Source organism: Equus przewalskii, chromosome 3, assembly GCF_037783145.1.
Source record: "Equus przewalskii isolate Varuska chromosome 3, EquPr2, whole genome shotgun sequence".
Classification (NCBI taxonomy): domain Eukaryota; kingdom Metazoa; phylum Chordata; class Mammalia; order Perissodactyla; family Equidae; genus Equus; species Equus przewalskii.
This window is the reverse complement of record NC_091833.1, coordinates 5,350,343-5,370,740: the sequence shown is the minus strand read 5'-3', so window position 1 is coordinate 5,370,740 and position 20,398 is coordinate 5,350,343. Positions and strand designations below refer to the sequence as shown.

The 20,398-nt window shown below is 42.5% G+C and overlaps 1 long non-coding RNA gene across 2 annotated transcripts in view; it reads left to right on the top strand.

Moving 5' to 3' along the window:
- LOC139082630 (uncharacterized) overlaps positions 1 to 4,264 on the top strand; it is a 49,306-nt gene extending 45,042 nt beyond the window's left edge. Inside the window, exons 3-6 of one of the 2 annotated variants that reach the window (XR_011538837.1) lie at positions 1,454 to 1,531; positions 2,772 to 2,911; positions 3,351 to 3,506; positions 3,779 to 4,264. This is a non-coding gene — a long non-coding RNA (uncharacterized lncRNA). The remainder of the gene's footprint in view (positions 1 to 1,453; positions 1,532 to 2,771; positions 2,912 to 3,350; positions 3,507 to 3,778) is intronic. The other variant, XR_011538836.1, reaches the window with a different exon arrangement.
- Positions 4,265 to 20,398: the final 16,134 nt, after the last annotated feature.

Sequence of the window (20,398 nt, the reverse complement as noted above, 5' to 3'; positions counted from 1 at the left end):
TCTCATTGCCAGGGAACGTCTGCTTCATTAATCTCTTCATACCTTTCCATAACAGCAGCTCATGTGTGTTTTGGGGCTATTATGGCTCAGAGACTCATCCCTGATTCTCTCTGAATTTTATATCTCCAACTTGACATCTCTCCTTCATTTGCTTGAGTGAGACCACTGATGATCTCTGATGTCCACCCTTGAAATAACTAGCTGCTGCCAGAGGTCAAGGTCATTTGGCACAACTATGGTCATGCAGCCCCTCCTCTGCAGGGTAGTGGTGGGGAGCTGTCCAAGGTCAGGGCTGTGGTCAGACATGCTCTAAACATGTCTCTTTCGCTAGAGTGTCCCTCTTCCTTTATCCTGTATCTTGCCTCTGGTTACTAAGTACTACACTCTAGTCCGAATTAATGAATTTGACTCTGATGCACAAAGTCCCCAGTAGAGGCCTCTGTGGGGCCTCACTCACCTGGCTTTCTTGAGATAGAGACTCAGCATCTCCAATCCAACAGGAAGCAACTCTCAGGAAGCCTTTGTCTGTCTCTGTGAGAAATAGTATTGGAAACCGATGAAGATCCATTGCTGAAACCCAACAGTGAGATACTTAACATAGTTACTAGCTGTGCTAACTGATTTAATGAACAGGGAACATAACAAATGAGCGTGTTTACCAAGTTAACTTGTGAAAATGAATATCTGTAATTAAAGTGGCTCACAACTGACAGGCAAACGGGAAATTATTGTTATTATTATACACAAATCATCTTAAAATACCAGAACTTAATAAATGGGGGGAAAAACAAACAATGGCTAAAACTGTCTGCTAAATAAAAAATAATGACGAACACCTGTGGTCTTTTTATAGGACTCCAGTGGGGATTTTTTTTTTGAAGACCTAATTATGCTTTTGTAATGCTACCATTTCATTATTTCTCTGTAGCATTATTAAAAGAAAATGTCCATATTTTCTCCGTGTAAAAGGTCTGGCACATGGATTCAGGCATGGGGTTTTCTTAATGCTATAGACACTCTGACAGTTCTAGCTACTTACTGGCAAAGAACATTGGCCTTGGCAAGGCTGGATTTTTCTCTTTGGTAATCCTGGAGCCCGGCCAGGGGTAAGGGTGATGTAGACCCTTTCAGACAGACTCTGCCAGCAAGTAACTGAGAACCAGTGTGCTGAGTGGGTACAAAACCAGCTCTGCAATTAGACTCCCTGGTCATGAATCCCAGCTTTGTCCCTTCCTAGCTCTGTATCCTTTGGCAAATTACTAAACCACTCTGAGCCTCAATTTTCCCACTTGTAAAATGGGGCTAATCATTATATACATCTCATAGAATTATTGTTTGAACTAATACGTGACAAGAGCTTATCATGCTTGGCACATCATAGATGCCAATAAATGTTAGCTACTGTCATTACCTACAGGTTACCATTCTCTGTGTGTCTTCTTTAACCAAGCAGATTCTAGGAATACAGCACTAGGATGCCCAGCCACGTAGTCAGGGAGTACAGCAACACGAGTGGTCCAGACCTACAGAGGTGAGAGTTTATTGTCTTTATAGCACTAAATCACTTGAAAGTATCTTGCTTGCCTATTGTCTGCTTCCTCTCATTAGAATGTAAGCTCAGAGGAGGGAGAATATTCCAGGGCTAACATGTTAAACAATCCCAGGGGAGGCTGTTCACATTGTCATATTATGCTTTCACGCTGCAGGGCTGCTGTGCACACTAAATGCAGTGTGCGTGGTACCCCTGGAGCTGTGCAACACGATGGTCTTGGATATCCCAAAGGGACTTCAAATAGAGTTCAAAATTGACCTCACCCCCCTCCCAACCCTTCTCTCCGCTATGACTCTCCTCTCTTTTGGTGGCAGCACCATGTGCCTCATCACTCCAAGTAGGAACCTTGGGGAACTGATGGTTGGATGTGATAAGCATCTCAACTTCCTCCTTCCACTTTGGTTCCTTTGTGACTCTCTTTCCAAATAGAAGCCGGAGTGATCTAATAAGCTTAAATTGGGTCCTATCCCTCCCTGCTAATGTCCTCCAGTGGCTTCTCACTGCACACACTGCAACACTCAAACTCTATCACGGCCTAAATGGTCTTATCTTATGCCACACTCTCTTGATCATACAGGTACACTAGTTTCAAAAAGGTGGTCCTGCACTATTGGCATCACAGGAACTTAGAGATGCAATTCGTGCGTCCACACCAGATCTATTGAATAAGAAACTCTGGGGCTGAGGCCCAGCAGTCTGTGTTTTAACAAGCCTTCTAGGTGATTTTGATACCTCACTGACATATTCCTGTTCCTCAGACACAGTAGACATCTCTTTGCCTGAAATGCTTTTTCCCAGATCTCTACATAATTTCTGGGACCAGCTCTGCTTCATTAGGAGTGTCTGTTCGAAAGTCATTTCTTCAGAAAGGCCATTCCAGACCACCTTGGTTCCCACTGTTGCTCTCATTACTCTAGCCTATGTCTAGGTTTATTTTCTTTACTGTACTGAACACACTTGAAATGATCTTCCTTGCCTGTTTGTCTGCATCCTCCCACCAGAGTGTTAGCTCCATGCAGATAGGCACCTTATCTGGTTTTGATTACTGCTGTGTCCCCAGAGCTTGGAAGAGTGCTTGCCACATTGTAGGTGCTCAATAAGAGATTGCTGAGTGAACGACTATATGAACATTTTAATAGGTGTGTGTGACAGACTGAGTCGTTGACCTCAAATCTTCACCACTCCCTGATTCTATGTCTTCTGCCATTTGACTTTACAGCTCTTGCCACTAGAGAAGCATTTCCCTCCGTGGAGTAGCTCGAAGCGGTACTTACATGGAGCAGCTCTGGATTCAACATACAGTTTGGAGCTGAGCTCAGCCTAGAAAAGCCAACCCTCAGCCAACCTTCAGACTTCTGAGCAAGCAAAAACTATTGTTTGAAGTTCCATAGTTTTGGGGTGGACATTAATGCATTATTGTGTCAACAGCTAATACTGCATAGATATTCTGTATGTGTTAGGTACCGTTAGAATCCAGAAGGAGTGATAATCAATCTTGTTTTCAGGACAAGGGTAAGAAAGATTTGAGAGGAAGTAATTACTGAGTCAGTCTTTTTGAAAACTAAATAAAAGATTACCTGGTCGATAAGATGGGGAGAGTATTTGGGCAAAAGAAATTATACGAGCGGAGGGCTTCATGAAAGTGCGAGCAGCAGCTGGGAAGGCGCAAATAGCTCATTGGGCAGAAAGTATGTGGAGAGCAACTTAAAACGAGTTTTTAAAAGAGAGTAATTACACCTTGCGTTCGCAAAGAACGCTTCAGCTTAATGAACATTTTTGCGCATGTTCTCTTGTGCAGTGCTCATGATATCCCTGAGGCAACGCTCTGTAGAGTCCGGGAGAACCTTGGTTAGAATCTGAGTGTTGCGGCCTTGGGAAAGTCCGTCTGAACATCTCTCAGCCTCAGCTTTCTCCTCCATAGAATGGTGTTACTCTCGAGATCAAAAGAGATGAAGTATGTACAGTGCCTGGTGTGCAATAGGTGTTTAAAGTCTACCTGTGCCCACCCCATTTCACCTCTGAAGAAACAGAGACTCAGGTCAAGCAACTTTTCCATATGTCACATTGCTAAGAAGTAGCAGGTTTGGGGCCATGATTCACGTTTTAGGGCTCTCCCATTGATGCCACGGCTTTGTTTGACAACACTGAGAGAAGAGGTCAAACTTGGGGATGGGTCGGTGGAAATATGAAGAAATCATCTTTTTGCTGTTTTTTGTTCCCCTTCAGCCATCCTGGAAGCAGTGCCCCAGGGAAATGCGGAATCTAGACCACATGGAGCATTAGCACCAATCAATTGCCAAGAAGTGAAAAGCAGGAGGGGAGTATTTCGGTTGATGAAGCCAAAAAAGTAGAAGTCACCCTCCATTTCTGCCTTTTCCCTACCTCCACTTGCCAACCTCTCTCTCTCCTGTGGATGGATCTGTCTTGGATCTGGCTGCTTCTCTCCAGCCGACCCCGTGCTACTCAGTCACTACCTTGGCCTACAAAGCCCCCTGTGAGGTCTCGCTCTTGTCTACTTCTCCAGTCTCGTCTCCTCTTTCACCACTCTGCTTTTTTGGAATGCTTTGGCCACACGGCTTCCTTTCTGACATTTGGTCATACCAGTTCTTTCCCTCTTGAGGGCTCTTCTATTTGCTCTCTGCGTGGGATGATTTTCCCAAGCTTTTCATCTGTTATCAAGGAAATAAATACGACAAATGACAATGGTCACAATCCAGACTCTTTTTTTGTTTGCTTATTATCTGTTTCCCTCCAATGGAATGTAAGGGCTAGCCCCTTGCCTATTCTATCCCTCCTACACCTCCAGTGTCTGGCATACAGTGGGTGCTCAAGAAGTCCTTGTAGACTGACTATATTCAGGAACAAGGACAGATACTATGAGCCCTGCCAAGAGAGCAGGTGTGAGCCAAAGTGTGGGGAGGGCTCTGAGGACCAGGCAGCCCTGGTAGATTTTCATGGGTTGCCTGTGGCTGTGGGCTGGACTGGGTCAGAGTGATTAGACACAGCCAGGAAGAGGATTCTAGTCTGGTTTGCCCAGTGTGGGCAGCACCCCATGCACAATTCTCTTTTTTGCACCCCTTCCCAACTTATATCAAACACTGCTTCATCCTCTGTCTCATTCTTTCAGTCCTGTTCTTGGTTTTCTACAAGACTGAAACAGAAGTCGCAGAAGAGGATGGCGGGGATGTAAATTGCTACAACTGCTTTGGAAAAGAATTTGGCACTGTCTTGTAGTATTGAACATTTACATGTTCTAGGATTTAGCATTCCACTCCCTGGCATGTGTGTCAGAGGTATCCTTGGATGCATGCACCAGGAGACATCTAAAAGAATATTTGGAGCAGCCCAAATGGGAAACAACCCAAATATTCATCATATGAGAATATTTAAATCAATTAGGGTATAGTTACACAGAGGAATATTACACAGCAAAGAAAATAAGTGAATCGCAGTTACATGTACCAACCATGAATGAGTCTTACAAACGTAAAATTTTCTGACAAAGCAGGCCATTAGAGACACCATTTAGTGTTATGCTATTTTTATAAAGTTCAAAGACTAGTAAAATTAAGCGAGATGTTTAGGGAGACACACATGTAAAAAACAAAAGAAAAAAACAATGAAAAATCTTGCCTCTAGAGATGAGGTGGCAGGGAGGTGGGATAGGAAAGAAGCCCAGAGCTAGACACAATAGTGGTCTACCTTGGGTACGGGCTCACAAGTCTTCATTTTGTTATGTTCCTCATGATTTACACACAAAATAATACATGTAATTATTAAATATTATGTAATAGACTAATAGAAGTTCTCTGGACTGGGAGTCAGTGGATTGATTATTTGTTTAGTTTTAAACTGCCATAAATTGCAAAACGTATCATCTATTTAATAAAAGCTTTTTGGAAGAGAGGGGGAAGAAATGTGTTTAGAATCAAGAAATTAGATTTAATGGATCAGTTTCTAGAGGTTAAACTCCCACCCTTTGCTAATATGACATGAACCTAAGAGTAACACTGTGGGGAGACAACCAGCTTTTGGGATAGATGATTCTGTGAGTGTGTCTTATTTCACCACTTGTCCTCTGTCTTGGAAAGTGGATATAAATTTGGGGGAAAAAAGAATTATAGAAGATACGAAATATCCTTCTAAGTTTTAAGAGTGGAGATGGGTGAGATTAATGGCAAGAAGGTGAGCCGCTTTTGTGAAGGTTTCTTATTTTAAAGGAGGAGCCCATGTTTCCCTTTCTCCCATGGCTTCTCTTACTTCTGGGTCTGATCCTGGAGCTCAGTTCAATTATATATAACACTTGTCTAAGGGATAAGTGGTGAAAAATAGGGATCTTGAATTTAAAGAAATTGATGCAGGCTGTTAAAGCTACTGTTCAAATAATTTTGTGTCTTACTAGAATGGGTTGTAGGAAGCCCACCCCTTCTTATTATTAATTTCTGTGTCACCCCTTCAGGCAAAGAATTAAGAAAAAGTCCATGTGCTATAAAGGTTTCTGTACCCGTGGAGCCATTATCCCTGAAGAAAAGGGTTAACTAGAAACCATTTCTTCATGTTCTGTGATTCCCTGTGGGCTTTGGTCACAGTGCACAAAGAAGAAATTGAAGTTGGGATGAATAAAAGGCAAGAAGTAATCAAGAAGTGGCAGGAGACAGTCCGCTGAGTAGCTGGCCTTGGTGCCTTTCAACCAGCTCTTGTCCTCTAAATTAAAGGAGAAATTGAAAACATGGTCGTAAATATAAGACAAAAGTCAATGACAATGCAATGAAAATCTTACCATTGTGCTCATAGAAAGAGCCCCCTGGTGCCTGAGTTAAATAAAATAAGGCAGTAGTGGACATCCTGAGTCAGACAACTTTGTGTAAAAATTCTCCTCTCCAGAAACACAGACTGTGAAGCAGGAGCCGGAAACCCATGTCGTGCATGGAAAGCAGAGTGTTAGAAAGGGCAAGGTAGACCCTACTGGACTCCTTGTCCTTGAGCCTCAAAGAAAGGCAAGGGCACATTGGGTTAAGGAATTTTGAAGCCAGGGCTGTGGAGAAGACATCTTTTCATTTATGGGAGCTGATGAAAGGGGGTACTCTTTGACCCAGAATAATTAGAAAAGAATGTTCTAGAAATTTTGAGTTAGCCCAAGGAGAAAGATGCCAATAATATGGCTAGGAAGGAATAGTTAAATAGTCTTAGAAGGCAGCCACGGTGGTTAAAATCAAGAGCTTTGAAGTCAGACACAAGTTCAAATCTCTACTCTGAAATTTATTATCTGTGTAAAGTTGGGGAAGCTACGGAGACCACATAAACCACAGTTTCCTCTTTCTACAATGGGATAGCAGTCCTTACCTTGCAGAGTTGGTCAGACTAAATAAGACAATAAATAGGAAACAGCCTGGTGCTCACTCTGTACATCGGGCCATCACTATTCAAGTCGTGTGAAATGGTAGCGGTGGTGAGAAATCATATTGATATTGGTGACATACCGTCTCCCGGTAATTTAGACTCTCAATCCTTTTCTACTAGAAAAGGAGGCTTTCTTTCCCAATTTATTCCTACCTAAAGAATTACATCCTTTTATGCAGACAAAGTGTTATTTAGAGATTTCCAAAATGCCACCTTGATTTTACTGTTGACATAGATGAAAAGTGGCTTTTGTAGATTTTCTTTTTGATATACTATGATCTCTCAACATTTAATAAAAAAGAATTATTTTGACCAAGACAGCTCGTCAATTCAGCCAAACAACTAATTTGGCAGATTCTCCCTTCTCTCGACCAGAGTGACAGGCTGTTTGCCAACTTGATCTAATTGACTAAATGTTTTGGTACCTCGTCGACACAGACTCAAGTGATGTTTTTTCCTTTGTTATTTGCGTGGGAAAAGGTACCGAATTTGAAGAAATCGGGTGATCTTGGTGAATTTAAACCATTGCTTTTGTGTTTGCTTTTTAATTTGGTCCTTTGAAGGCTTAAGATCCAAAGGCGATAGGGAGGACCTAGAAGAGGAGATTGGAAAATGATTCCTGAACGGATCCCGGGTAATTGATTGTCCCGCTCAGGGGTTGGGGTTTTAGAATGGAAAGTGTGGGCAGCTTAAAAATAACTCAGAGCTTGGTCCTGAGGACCCATCCCCAGGACATGGGACAACCTGCAGTGGTTGTAAGGAAGCCCAATTTGTCTCCGATTTCCGTACCCATTGCCCTTCTTCCACCAGTGTAGAGGAAATTTAATTTCTCTGGGCCTCCGCTATTTATTCCTAATTCTTTAAGAAGTAATTCTATAATTTCCTCCTGGAGAATTATCTGTCTCCTGCTTAGTATAGGCTTGCTTTGTGGGACTTCAATCAGGTTACCCTTCCCTCTTCTTCCTTGGTCAAAATGTGAGTCCCTGCCCTCCTGGGGCTCGGAATCTTTAGCATTTTAAGGGCAGAAAATGTCTTAGTTGCTCATTCATCATAGTGGGGGGCTATGAGAAGAAGATCATGTCGTGCCTGCTATCCAGACCCCCAGTCCTGCTCTGCTTCCTACACTTTTCTGAGCTTGGTTCTCTAGCTTTCCCATCAACTCCCTAATCCTAACCTCGTCCTGTACTATTTGAATGCTTTGCTTTTCTAAGTCAGATTCTATTTCTGTGGCTTGCAAACAAAGATAGGACTGTCACACTCGTTGCCCAGCCAACAGACATTCTCCTCTCTATATTCTATGCTTATAGGTCTGTCTTGTACAATAGAGTCTGGCTCTAGATTCACTTTCACGGTGTCTCTTGAAGCGAAGTAGAGGTGACTGTGTTCGTTTGCTAGGGCTGCTGTAACAAAGAACCACAAGCTGGGTTGCTTAAACCACAGGAATCTGTCTCACAGTTCTGGAAGCTGGAAGTCCAGAATCAAGGTGTCAGCAGAGTCGCTTCCTTCTCAGGGCAGTGAGGGAAGGATCTGTTCCAGGATTCTTCACTTATAAAGGGCTGTCTTCCAGCTGTGTTTTCGCATCATCTTCCCTCTGTCTGTGTCTGTGTCCAAATTTCCTCTTCTTATAAGGACACCGGTCACGTTGGATTAAGACCCATCTTAACGACCTCTCTTTAACTTGATTACCTCTGTAAAGACCTTATCTCCAGAGGGGAACACTCTGAGGTGCTGGGGGTAGGACTTCAACACATAAATTTTGGGAAGGCACAATTCAACTCTCAGCAGTGGTTAAGTGACACAGTTCTAGCCCATGAGGTGTAAGTGAAATGCTATTTCTGGAAGGAGTTTTCCTGCTTGTTTATAGAGAGAGAGATGTTTAAAGGAAAGACCTGTTCTCTCCCTTCCTACTTTGGATGCTGTAGTGTTAGGATATAAAACTCAGGGTTATGGCAGCCATCTTGTGATCATGAAGTAATAAGCTGGAGGTTGAAAATCTACATGTGAAGGATGGTGGATTAAAAGGATGAAAGAAATGAAAAGAATATGGATCCTGGTGCAATGCTGAACCAACTCAGAACACTCAGCTCCAAGGAGAGCTATCTCCAGTGAGCACCTACTACCAGTGAGATGACTGAATGCTTTGTTGTTTAGACTACTGTTACTTGTTACCATTCCTCCTTGAGATAGAACCCTCCCAGATCCAATATAATCCTCATTGGCTTATCGCTTCACTCCTTTCCTCATTTCCCCCACACCCTCAGATGATTAACTTACCCAAGGTGTGAATGTCTGTTATCACATCTGGTGATAAAGTTTCAAGGTCATCCAACTGCATCACGTCTACCTCATCTGATGCACAAATTCCACATGACAACTGGGTCAGTGGCAGAATATACCCACAACCCGCTCTCTCTTGCATTAGATCACCCCATCCCTGGGAAGTGCCATCCATTTCTTGGCATTTTTCTTCCAGTTTGCTGGAGGCAAAGTGGACACCAACATGAAGTCATGAACGGAGTGTGGGCGTGAGACCGGCCACAGGGCAGCCAGCTTTTAAATTAGGATTGCTTCTCCTTTTATGTCTTATTCAATTTTAATTATTCATTTATTTAAATAACTTTCCTATAGGGAAGACTTGATCAATGTCCATAGCTGAATCGGGGGGAAGAGAGGAATAAAATGATTCAAATCATTCTGAAGATAGTAAAGTACTTACCTTTCAGGGTTATTATGAGGATTAAATGGGTTAATATATGTAAAACATTAGTACAGTGCCGGGCACATAGTAGTGCTGTGTATGTATTAACAATTAATATGAAGTTTATCAGTTTATCATGCTGCTGGTTGTTTATCTACTTAAAGGAGGGCTGGGACATTTCCACATAATCTATGATAGCCTGGGATAGTGGTCCCCAAATTTGGCCATGTATTAAAATCAACAAGACCAAAGTGATGCCCAGCCCTGCTGAATCCGCACCCTGGGACTGAGGCTCACCCAATCTGCGTTTTTAGACTGCTCCCCACATGATTCTGATGAAGCCAGCCTCACACTGTATTTGGAAATTATTGATAGTATGAAGGAAATGGCTAAATTTTGCTTATCAGCTCTTAGCTGTGGTGGCACTGGGCCAGGTGTCATGGAAAAACCTGTAAGGATCATTTAATCTAGCCCCTCATCCTGTAGACGGGGAGATTGGAGGCTGGAGAGGTTGAATGACTTCCTGAAGTTGCACAGTTAGTTAGTGGCAGAGATGGAGCTAAAGCTCCCACCTGGAACCTTTCCTTTGAGCTTCTTTTCCACCCTCTTATCCCCTACTAAGCGATGTGCTCACAAATGGCAGGGTGGGGCCATCTTCATTGTATTTCTCCTGCTATCATGGTTTCCAGAACAGAGTAGGACTTTAATATAAACGTTTGCTGGTGAACAAACTGTACTGAAGCCATCTACCTCTCTGACTCACGTGCGCAGAAGAGCTCAGTTTTGTGGCAAGTGGAGAGTTACGTGCTCTGCCCTGATGGGGGCTCAGTCAGGTGGGGAAAAGGTGAGGTTGTGTCCTCTGTTGTATGTGGACTGATTCTCCAGGGCTTTTTGAGATTCTCATTGAAGGAAGCTTTTCCTTGCTACCTCTTGCTAGCAAGACCTCTGCCTGGAACTTCATCTTGGCCAAGATGCTTTTGGTTTAAGGGCCTAGAAACCAACTTGAGCTTGCCTAAGTAGGAAGGGGGATTTATTGAAAGGAGACTGGCATATCTCATGGAGTCCAATGGCCTCAGGGTGGACCAAGTCCAGGAGTTAGAAAACCATTTGGGACTCAGGTAGCTATTTCTTTCATCTTGGCATCTCTGTTCTTCTTTCCCTGCAGATATGCCTTCTCTGCTTCTCCAAGGTCTAAGATGGCCAGACCATAATTCTGAAGATTTGCCCCTCTTCCCAAATCCCTTAGTTCTAGGCATAGGGAGAGCTAATCTCTAGGTTGCAATTCTAGATTTCTTGGAAAGGGAATTTATTTGGCCCAAGTAGGACCACGGGTCCATCTGTGCTTAAATTAACTGTGGTTAGGGACTCCAGGGTCACAAAATACTGATGCAAGTGTCAGTGTAGTTGTGAGCAAAGTGTAGCTTTTGTAGATAGTCTGAGAGGGGGTGTGTGTATGTGTGTAAGTTGACAGACTCTCTAAGCACTGTGAGAGGTGTGTTTGTCAACTTTACTATGAGAACAAACAACCCCCAAATCTCATTGACTTACTACTAGAAATCCTTATATCTCACTTTCTACATGCTGCGGCTCTACACTGTGTCTTCTCAGCCAGGACCCAGGTGGAAGGAGCAGCCCTTATTTGGGAAATATCTTTCTTGTCATAAAGAGAAAAGAACAAGAGGCCAAGACAAACTGCACCTGCTCTGAAGGCTTCTCCTTGGATGTGGTTTGGCTCAGGTCTTCTCACAGTCCATTGGCAAAGAAGTCCCACGGCCCAGCCATGAGACTCCCCACAGGGAGGCGGGAGTGCACGCCATCTCCAGGGAGGTTCTCGCCGTGGGCGGGCGGTGGGGTCCTCAACCAGGGCAGGGCGCCAGTAAGTGTGGACAATAACACAGTTGGCCACAACAGGTTTTAATAATGGCAACAATAATTGACCTTTAACAAGTGCTTAAAATGTGCTAGACACTGTGCTAAGAGCTTTATGCAAATTACCTCATTTAATTATCCCAATTACCTTATGAAATCGCCACTATTATCCTCACTTTACATCTGAGAAAACAGAAGCTTAGAGAGGTTAAACAACTTGCCCCCATTATCCAGCCCAGAAGTGGGACTGCCCAGATGCAAACCGGTGTGCTCCAGGGACTACTGCCTGGATCAGCTTCCTATGGCTGCCGTGGCCAATGGCCACAAGCTTAGTGGCTTAGAACAATACAAAGCTTTTATTAGTTCTGTAGATCAGAAGTCTGACCTTGGTCTCACCAGGCTAAAATCAAGGTGTCAGCAGGGCTGCATTCCTTTCGGAGACTCTAGGGAAGAATCCATTTTCCAGCTTCTAGAGGCTGCCCACATTCCTTGATGCACTGCCCCTTCCTCCATCTTCAAAGTCAGCAAAGGCAGGTTGAGTTTTTCTTACATCTCATCACTCCTACCCTGCTTCCATTGTCGTATCTCCTTCTCTGACTCTCTCTTCTGCCTTATTCTTGCACTTTTAAGGACCCCTGTGATTACATTGAGCCCAGCTAGATAATCCAGGATAATCTCTCTGTCTCTAGCTCCTTAATTACACTTGCAAAGCCCCTTTCGCCATGTGAGGTAGCATATTCATGAGTTCCGGGGGCTAAGACATGGACATCTTTGGGGGACCATCATCCTTCTTACCACGTTACCCTTCGTTTGGTGCTATATGCGGCCTTCAAGAAGCTCCTGAACACTGATTTTCCATAAATCAAGACCAACGGTGCTTTCGCACAGATCAAGAAGGAGAGAAAATAATTCAGGGAATCAATGTAGAGCTCAAAGCTCATCATCTATTTGTTAGTTGTAAAGGAGGGAGAACCTATTGCTGGCTCTTAAAGTAGAAAAACCAACGAATTTCATTACTAGTGTTCCTGGCATGATGCCATAATTAATATATGGTAACAATATTACTAAGAACGAAAGCACACAATTATGCCCTTAAAAATGTCAGCATGAAAAGTAAACTTAATAAAAGATAGGCACAGGAACATACATAACGAAGATTATCTTTAATAATGAAATTATTTATGACCAAACATTTTTACTTAATTTCAGTTCAATTCTAAAATAGTCACAGTAATGTCATGATTAAATATTAATGCTAACAGAAACAACCTAATTGGGAGGTTATTAAAGCTTCAAATTAAGTTTCTTTTTCTTTTCCTAACAAAAAAGTTCTGCCTAGAAGGGCAACGGGGGATTTCTAGCACATGTGTTTTATTAACATTGATTTGCGGGACCGCAAGAGGGACTACGTCAGAAGAGTAATATTGCCTGAATTTCTAGGCAATATTAATGAGACATTTTCTGTCTCTCCTTTGAGTAACCAGAGGAGTAGTTACTACTCTTGTCTTTCTTGGTGCAGAGCTGACTGTTGCTTGGGGTGTAACAAGTTATCACTTGCTGCCTAGTAAATCATCCCAAAACTTGAAACAATCATGTGATTGTGCACGATTCTGTGCATTAGCAATTTGGGCTGGACTTCCCCTGGTCTCATCTGGGGCCACTTTAGGTTGCTTGACTGGAGCTGGCTGTCTACGGTGGCCTAACTCACATGTCTGGTGGTTGGTGCTTGGCTGTCAACTGGGCCACGTGTCTCCAGGAGGCCAGCTCAGGCTTCTTTACATGGTAGTTGGCTTCCAAAAATTGGGAGAGAGAGAGGAGCATCCCAATTCACAAGTGCTTTTCAAGCCTCTGCCTGTGGCAGGTTTGCTGAAGTCCTCTTGGCCAAAGGAAGTCACATGACCAACACAACAGTTGTGGAAGGGAAATACACACAGACATAGACACAAGGAGGCATGATTCACCTCGGGCCATGACTATATCCATCTGCCACATGGGGAATGATCTAGCATGCATTTAACATTTTCCAGAGATAAATGATACAGGAAATGGAATAAGAATGTTTTACCCCCACTGTGTCCAGTGGGGTTGTTTCTCCAAGAAAGAAACCATACAAACTTCATTCATTCAACAACAAGCTCCGTGTAAAATTTCCTGTTAGCTTCTCAAAGGCTTTGGGTAGAGGTGGAGAGCTCATGATTAATGATTCACGAATTGTGTGATTTCATCGTAAGCTGAGATGCATGTAACACCCGTTTCACTTGACAGGGTCCTATACTGAGCAGCACCTCGAGAGGCTATGTCATTACTTTACAGTGCCGGAACCCAGATTCAAATTGGGCTTCTCCAAAGAGTTGTGTACGTGCCTTTCTGTGCATCTGGGTATATTCTTACAGATTTTCTCGCTACTTTATCCATTACTGAGAGAGGATTGTTGACATCTCCAACTGTAATTGTGGATTTGTCTATTTCTCTTTTTAGTTCTGTCAGTTTTTGCTTCATATATTTTGAAGCTCTATTATTGGGCATACACGTTTAGGATTTTTAGATCATCTTGATGATTTACTTCTGTATCGTTAGATATTTAATGTCTGTAATATTAGAAATATCATTAGAAGATTTCAGGTAATATTCCTGTTCTGAAGTCTACTTTGTCTAATAGTAATAAAGTCACTCTAGATTTCACTCAATTAGTGTTGCATGATATCTTTTTCCCAGTCTTTTACTTTTAACCTATCTATATTCGGTTTCTCTGGTGGCTTTCGGGACTTTTTTTTTAATCATTGGTTTTTAGCCATTTTGTTACGATATCGTGGTGCAGTTTTTTTTAAGTTCATTCTGGTTCATTGAATATCTTGAATCTGTGGGCTTATAGATCTCTGGAATGATTTTCTTTCTTTGTCAACCATTTTAATTTTGTAATTGATAATTGACAGACAAATCATAAACAAGTTTTGAATTTGCTAAGACACAAACAGCAGAATATTGACTAACTCTGGTTGTGTCGGAAACAACCAGTTTGGTATAACCCAGAAAGAGTCAATTCACGTAGGGACTGAAACTTTCCTATCAGAGTCAGGAAAGCCAGTTCTTGTTCTACATCTGCCATTGATGTGCTTTGTGAACTTGGGCAAGTCACTACCCCTTTGCTAACTCAGTTTTCCTATTTTGAAAATGAGGAATTCGGGTCTTCGGAAGCCCCTTTCAACCTCTACATTTTAGTATTCCATGATTTAATGCAACCTTTTCAAAGTATGCTCCAGAAAACATGAATCTCATGTAATGATTAGAAAAACAACTGCCTCCCTGTTCAAAGACATCTGGGAAACTTTGCATACTATTGTATTTCATAGAATCTAAAATCCCATTAAATAAATGTATACCATTACATTCATGTGCCGCATAACAACGTTTCAGTCAACGATGGACTGCATACACCATAGTGGTCCTATAAGACTCGTATCATACAGCCTAGGTATGTAGCAGGCTTGTAGTACGTGATACCGACCTAGATATCAGTTTCCCCACATTAAACCCAGCGTATATGGGGTTAAAACCAAAACACTCATTCCCTGCTTACTCTCTGGCTTCCTGGCTGCAGAATCCACTATCCTCCATGGAGACAGACACCGTCAAGGACAAGCACCTGGACTATCTCCCCCCACAAAGAGATACAGACTGGTGGGAAAGCTGCTGACCAGCAAGGTCACAGGCTTCCTCCTCTCTGCAAGTGTCTCAAGGCCAAAGCCAAGCTGGTGGGAAATCTCCGACCAGCAAGGCCATATGCTCCCCCTCCCCTACATAAAGCCCCAAATAAAAACCCTTCCTTTTCGCTTTTCGGGGAGTTTGGGATTTCAGAGTTAGCTGCCCTCTCTCCTTGCTCAGTACTGTGCAAAAATAAAATTCCTACTTTCTTACACCACACCCGGTATCAGAGATTGGCTTGCTGCACAACGGGTGAGTGAACTCACTTCAGGTTCAGTAACATATACAATGTAGTACACAAACATTTAGGTTTGTGTAAGTACACTCTATAATGTTCACATAACGACAAAATTGTCTAATGACATATTTTCTCAAAATATATCCTCCTCGGGGCTGGCCCAGTGGCCGAGTGGTTAAGTTCCCGTGCTCTGCTGCAGGCGGCCCAGTGTTTCCTTGGTTCGAACCCTGGGCGCGGACATGGCACTGCTCATCAAACCACGCTGAGGCAGCGTCCCACATGCCACAACTAGAAGGACCCACAACGAAGAATATACGACTATGTACTGGGGGGCTTTGGGGAGAAAAAGGAAAAAAATAAAATCTTAAAAAAAAATATATATCTCCTCATCGTTAAACGACATACAGCTGTACTTTACGTTCAACTAAGAAAGAAAAGATGCTACCAACTGAACTGCAAAACAACTTTCTTAGCAGCTGGAATTTTTATTTTATACTTATTGGAAGAGCTGTATAATGATTACATAGATAGAGACTTTTATGGTAACCACTCTTGTGTAGACCTAAAGAAAATTTAAGCAAATTAAATTACCTAGGTTTCCTCAAACTTCATGTTGACTTTTCTGGATCCCTTTTTTACTTTGAGTCTCTGAAGTTTGTGTTTTTCCACAAGGTGTCTTACTCTATGTCATCAAGAGTTTGGGTGATGCAACATTTCTTAAAACATACTCCACTATTGTCTCCGGGATTTTCTTCCAAGTCACTGACACCCACTATACAAATTTTAATGCATATGTTCAGGCACAGCTGTTTTCTGGTTGGCTACAATTGTAAGATGCATTCTGATTTTGGAAATGTTCAAATGTGAAAAAAAATGTGCATTTTGGAATGAAAGAGATATGGTATAATCCCTTCTTGGATATGCATAAAGCATGATGCATATTTAAGGCTCTGAGATACCCTATGCTAGAAAAAGTCTGTTTGACTGTGTTTATTCCAGTGTTTCTCAAACTTAATTGACCCTGGCATCTAGGCCCACTCCTAATATTTTCAGGGCCCTGACAAGAGTGTAAATGGAGGCCCATTTACTATACATCTAAATATTTGAAAGTTATAAAGTAAGCTAGCAAAGTGCTGTGTAAAATATACTGTATGCTGCTATCTTGACAAATATACCTTCCTAATTACCAGGAAATCCGGGTTTGAGTTTAGAATTCTTGGACTCCTTAGACTTCTTCACTGGGAGAGCTATGCCTTGGCTCTTAGCTCACAGTCTGTTCTTTCTCCCACACCACCCAAATAGTATGGGTTGCATCTCAAACTACAAGAAGCCTCTGGTATACATGTGTGGACGCTCCAGCTGCACATCCACATCTAAGCTTCTTCCCATAAGAGCTGGGAGGCTGCTTGGGCACGCAGAGAGTGGGCTAGAAGAAGGGGTGTGAGTTCTGAGTAGACATGTCCCCTTGGACTGTGGACCCCTCGTCCTGAAGGGCACAGCTGGGGCAGGGTCAGAGCAAGGCCTCTGTAGCTCGTGACTCAGGCCAGAGGCCTCTCTTGCACGGGCCCAAGGATAGGATTGCTAGAATGTTTTATTACATAACAACTCAAGGAGTAGGCAACATTTCCACTCTGAGCGGGGATGGTTTTATTCGTCAAAATGCTTATACTTTCTTTTCCTTTCTTTTTCTCTCATCTTCCCTTCTCAACTCTTTTCTTTAAAATCTCTCCCTTAGTTCATGAATAACACTCAATTTTTGTATAACACCTTTTCCCCCAAGGTCATTCCTATCCTTTCCTCTCCATAACATCCTTAGGAGGAACCAGGGGCAGTAATTAGTACTCTCTTTTAACAGCTGAGGAAACAACTGCCCAGAGCAGTCAAATGACTGGTCCAAGCCACTGAAAACAGGCACTGTTCGACAAGGCCTCCTGCCTGAGCTTTGTCACTGACCAAGACTACTCTCTGCTCAAGAAGAAATCCATCTCGCCTGTTAAGAACATGGTTGCATATATTAATGGATTTCTGTGACAAATCCCTGATTGTAATGTCTGTGCCAGGAGATGCCTTGTGGTAGGATGCAGAGAGAATAGGCCAGAGAAGAGCAGGGATCTAAAAATAATACACTGTAGGTAAACAAAATCCCCTTACTCAAGCGCCCCTGTGCCCAAATCTATTGTACAAAAATCTTGATATAAATTCAAGTTAAACAAAGGGAGTTTGTTTGACCATCTGGAACAGTCTCTCAGCCGTCTGAGATGTGTGAGAAGAAGGGCTCTACCAATGGAATGGAGAGGAAATCCTGTAAAATTGGGTCATGCCCCTCTGCAAAGCACAGCTAAGAAAGTGTGTATGTGTGTGTGTGTTCTTTCACATGTGTGAACAATAAGCACCTATTTACAAGTGCAACCCAAGAGATACTTTCCTTCTTCTTTTCTAGAAGTCTGTACTCAGATTTGTCATCTAGATGAGAAATAGAAGCTGGGCTTTGAAGTCACCCTGTAACTCTCTCTTTTTGGTGTTTGACCACAAAGGTGGACATTCCCGGGCTGAGCGCCCTGCTGTGTTCAACCCAACTGCACACGTTCACCTAGATTGACAACACTGGGAAGGCCCTTCAATTTTTCAAAAGACTTGGAAAGCAGGACTCCTCTTTCAGGGACTTTGTGGGCTTCCAACACAGCTCTGCAGCGTAGGCCAGCCCCTTCCACCCCGATTACAGCAGGAGACTGAGGAATGCTAATTTCTTTTCTGTGTGGTACTTAAAATTCTAACTCTGAGCCAGTTCACATCACAACCAGACTAGTTATTAGACTGTTGTCAGTAACACCTCAGGTCTCATCATATCTCTATGAGCTGTGGTATATTAATTAGGGTCTCTAATGCTGTTGTTAGTGAGAATTCTAAAGTGCAATTAGCATTAATAGCTGCTGTAATTGACAAGAACACTTCCGTTGCTTCTCTAAAACGCTTTGTCCCTTCCATTGAAAGCTGCAACACACGTACGTGTAATCAGGGAACCTGTGGAGGACAGAGGACTTTGTCATGAGAATGACAGGTTACAGATCTAGCCTTTCAAATTATAACCTAGAGTTAACACTGCCTTTATCCCTTAGTCCCTAATCTAGTAGTGTTTACATGACTATAACTCTCTCCAAGATTATGCAGATGTTCTATATGACTCATGTTTACTCCAAATATACGTCAAAGAGGTGGAAAAGACGTTAGAATGCAATTTGTGCTTATGAAGAGGTGGACGGCTAAGGTCAGAGATATTATTTATCTTTTGATTTCTGCGCTAGTCTTTATGAATATAAATAAGAACATGACTCCCCAGGAAAACACAGTTCATAGGGGAAGAAGCATGTGCTTGATGCTGTAGGAAACCCTGTTTCTTTTTGCACCTTCAGCAGGAATGAGTCAGTGATGATCTTCTTTTATGACCCAGCTGGACTCAAATGATCAATGAAATGGTTTCATATCCTGTTGTTGGTGTTGTTTTGCTCATGTCTTTTTGTGTGTGAGGAGAGCAAGAGTGAAGAGCGATGAATGGAAAGGGGAAATCATCAGCATTGCGAAACATGGTTTTTGGAAATCTTGAAATGGAAAAGATTCCCAAGTCTTTTCTTAGACTTCACTGATTCTTAATTTCTACCTTCTTTTCTCTCCTTGTGTTTCACAGTACTAGCCCCTTTGTAGAATTTTTTTCCATGTTTCTTGGGCAAAATAAATCCCTTTTGTGGTCCCTCCAGGGTGGCACATGGTTTGGTAAAAAGTGAATTGGGCTAATAATTAGGAGCCTTGACTTTGACTTGGAAAGTAGCTTTTCTTTTCTGGGCCTCAGTTTTCTTATCTGTAAAAGGAAGGAATTATTCACACTGATTTTTAAGACTACCCTCCCCACTTCCTTGCTTTATGATTTATGTAATAATGCTCTTGAGATAAAGGTTGTGTTCCATCTTAATAAAACATCAATTTTTGGAATGGAAGGGAGATAGCGAAGTTTTGGGGAAATGTAAGAAAATTAAAGTCAAGAATAGAGAGTATAAGATAAGAATTCTGGAAAGCTCATTGCTCACAAAGTGGGACAGAGGCTAAAAAGACACCTGCAAGGAACAACATTTCATTTTGGACACTAATGCTTTTCTGCTACCACATGACAGAACTAGAGTATCCAAGAAAAACCTCAGGCCATCACCCTGAGGGTTTTACATTTGCTTGTTTGTTTGTTTACTTACTTATTTCAATGAAAATTTACTAGGTGGACAACCTATCAGTCCAAGGGTTTTTTACTGTTCTAACAATGAGTTCATAGGATTGGGTCAAATAGACTACTTTGTGATTTTTAAGACAACTGGAGAAGATAGCAGAGGAAGTGAGAGTCATGTCGTAAATGAACATAGCACTCCTTAGCAATCCTTACCAAGTATTTCCAACTCTCTGCCTTTGGAGCATGTGGTAGTATTGCACTTCCTGTTCCCCTGATGGTCTGATGGGGTCATGCACCAGCCCAGGTCAGTGAGTTGTAAGGGAAAGTAAAGTTTGTCTTTTCTGGGCTGGAATATTGCATTCCCGGTGCAGGACTGTCCAGATCTTCCTTTTGCCCTGGCACAGTGACCAGCAAGATCTAGGGGGAGTAGTGGAGGGGCTGCTCCATCTGCCTCCATCTCTGAGTGACTGCAATGACATGAGCTCCTCTATTGACCTAGGATGGGTGTATTGTGAGTCATGACCACTGTTGCTATAAGTCCCTGAGCTTTTGGAATTGCTTGTTACCAGAGCGTGTTCTAGACTATTCTGATGGATGCGGTCAGTCTGAGACCTAGTTCGATGCACAAACCACAGAGATTGTTCTGGCTACAGATGCATGTCTTAGAGTTCTCCAGAGAAACTGATCAATAGGTGAGATGCGTGTGTGTGTGTGTGTGTGCATGTGTGT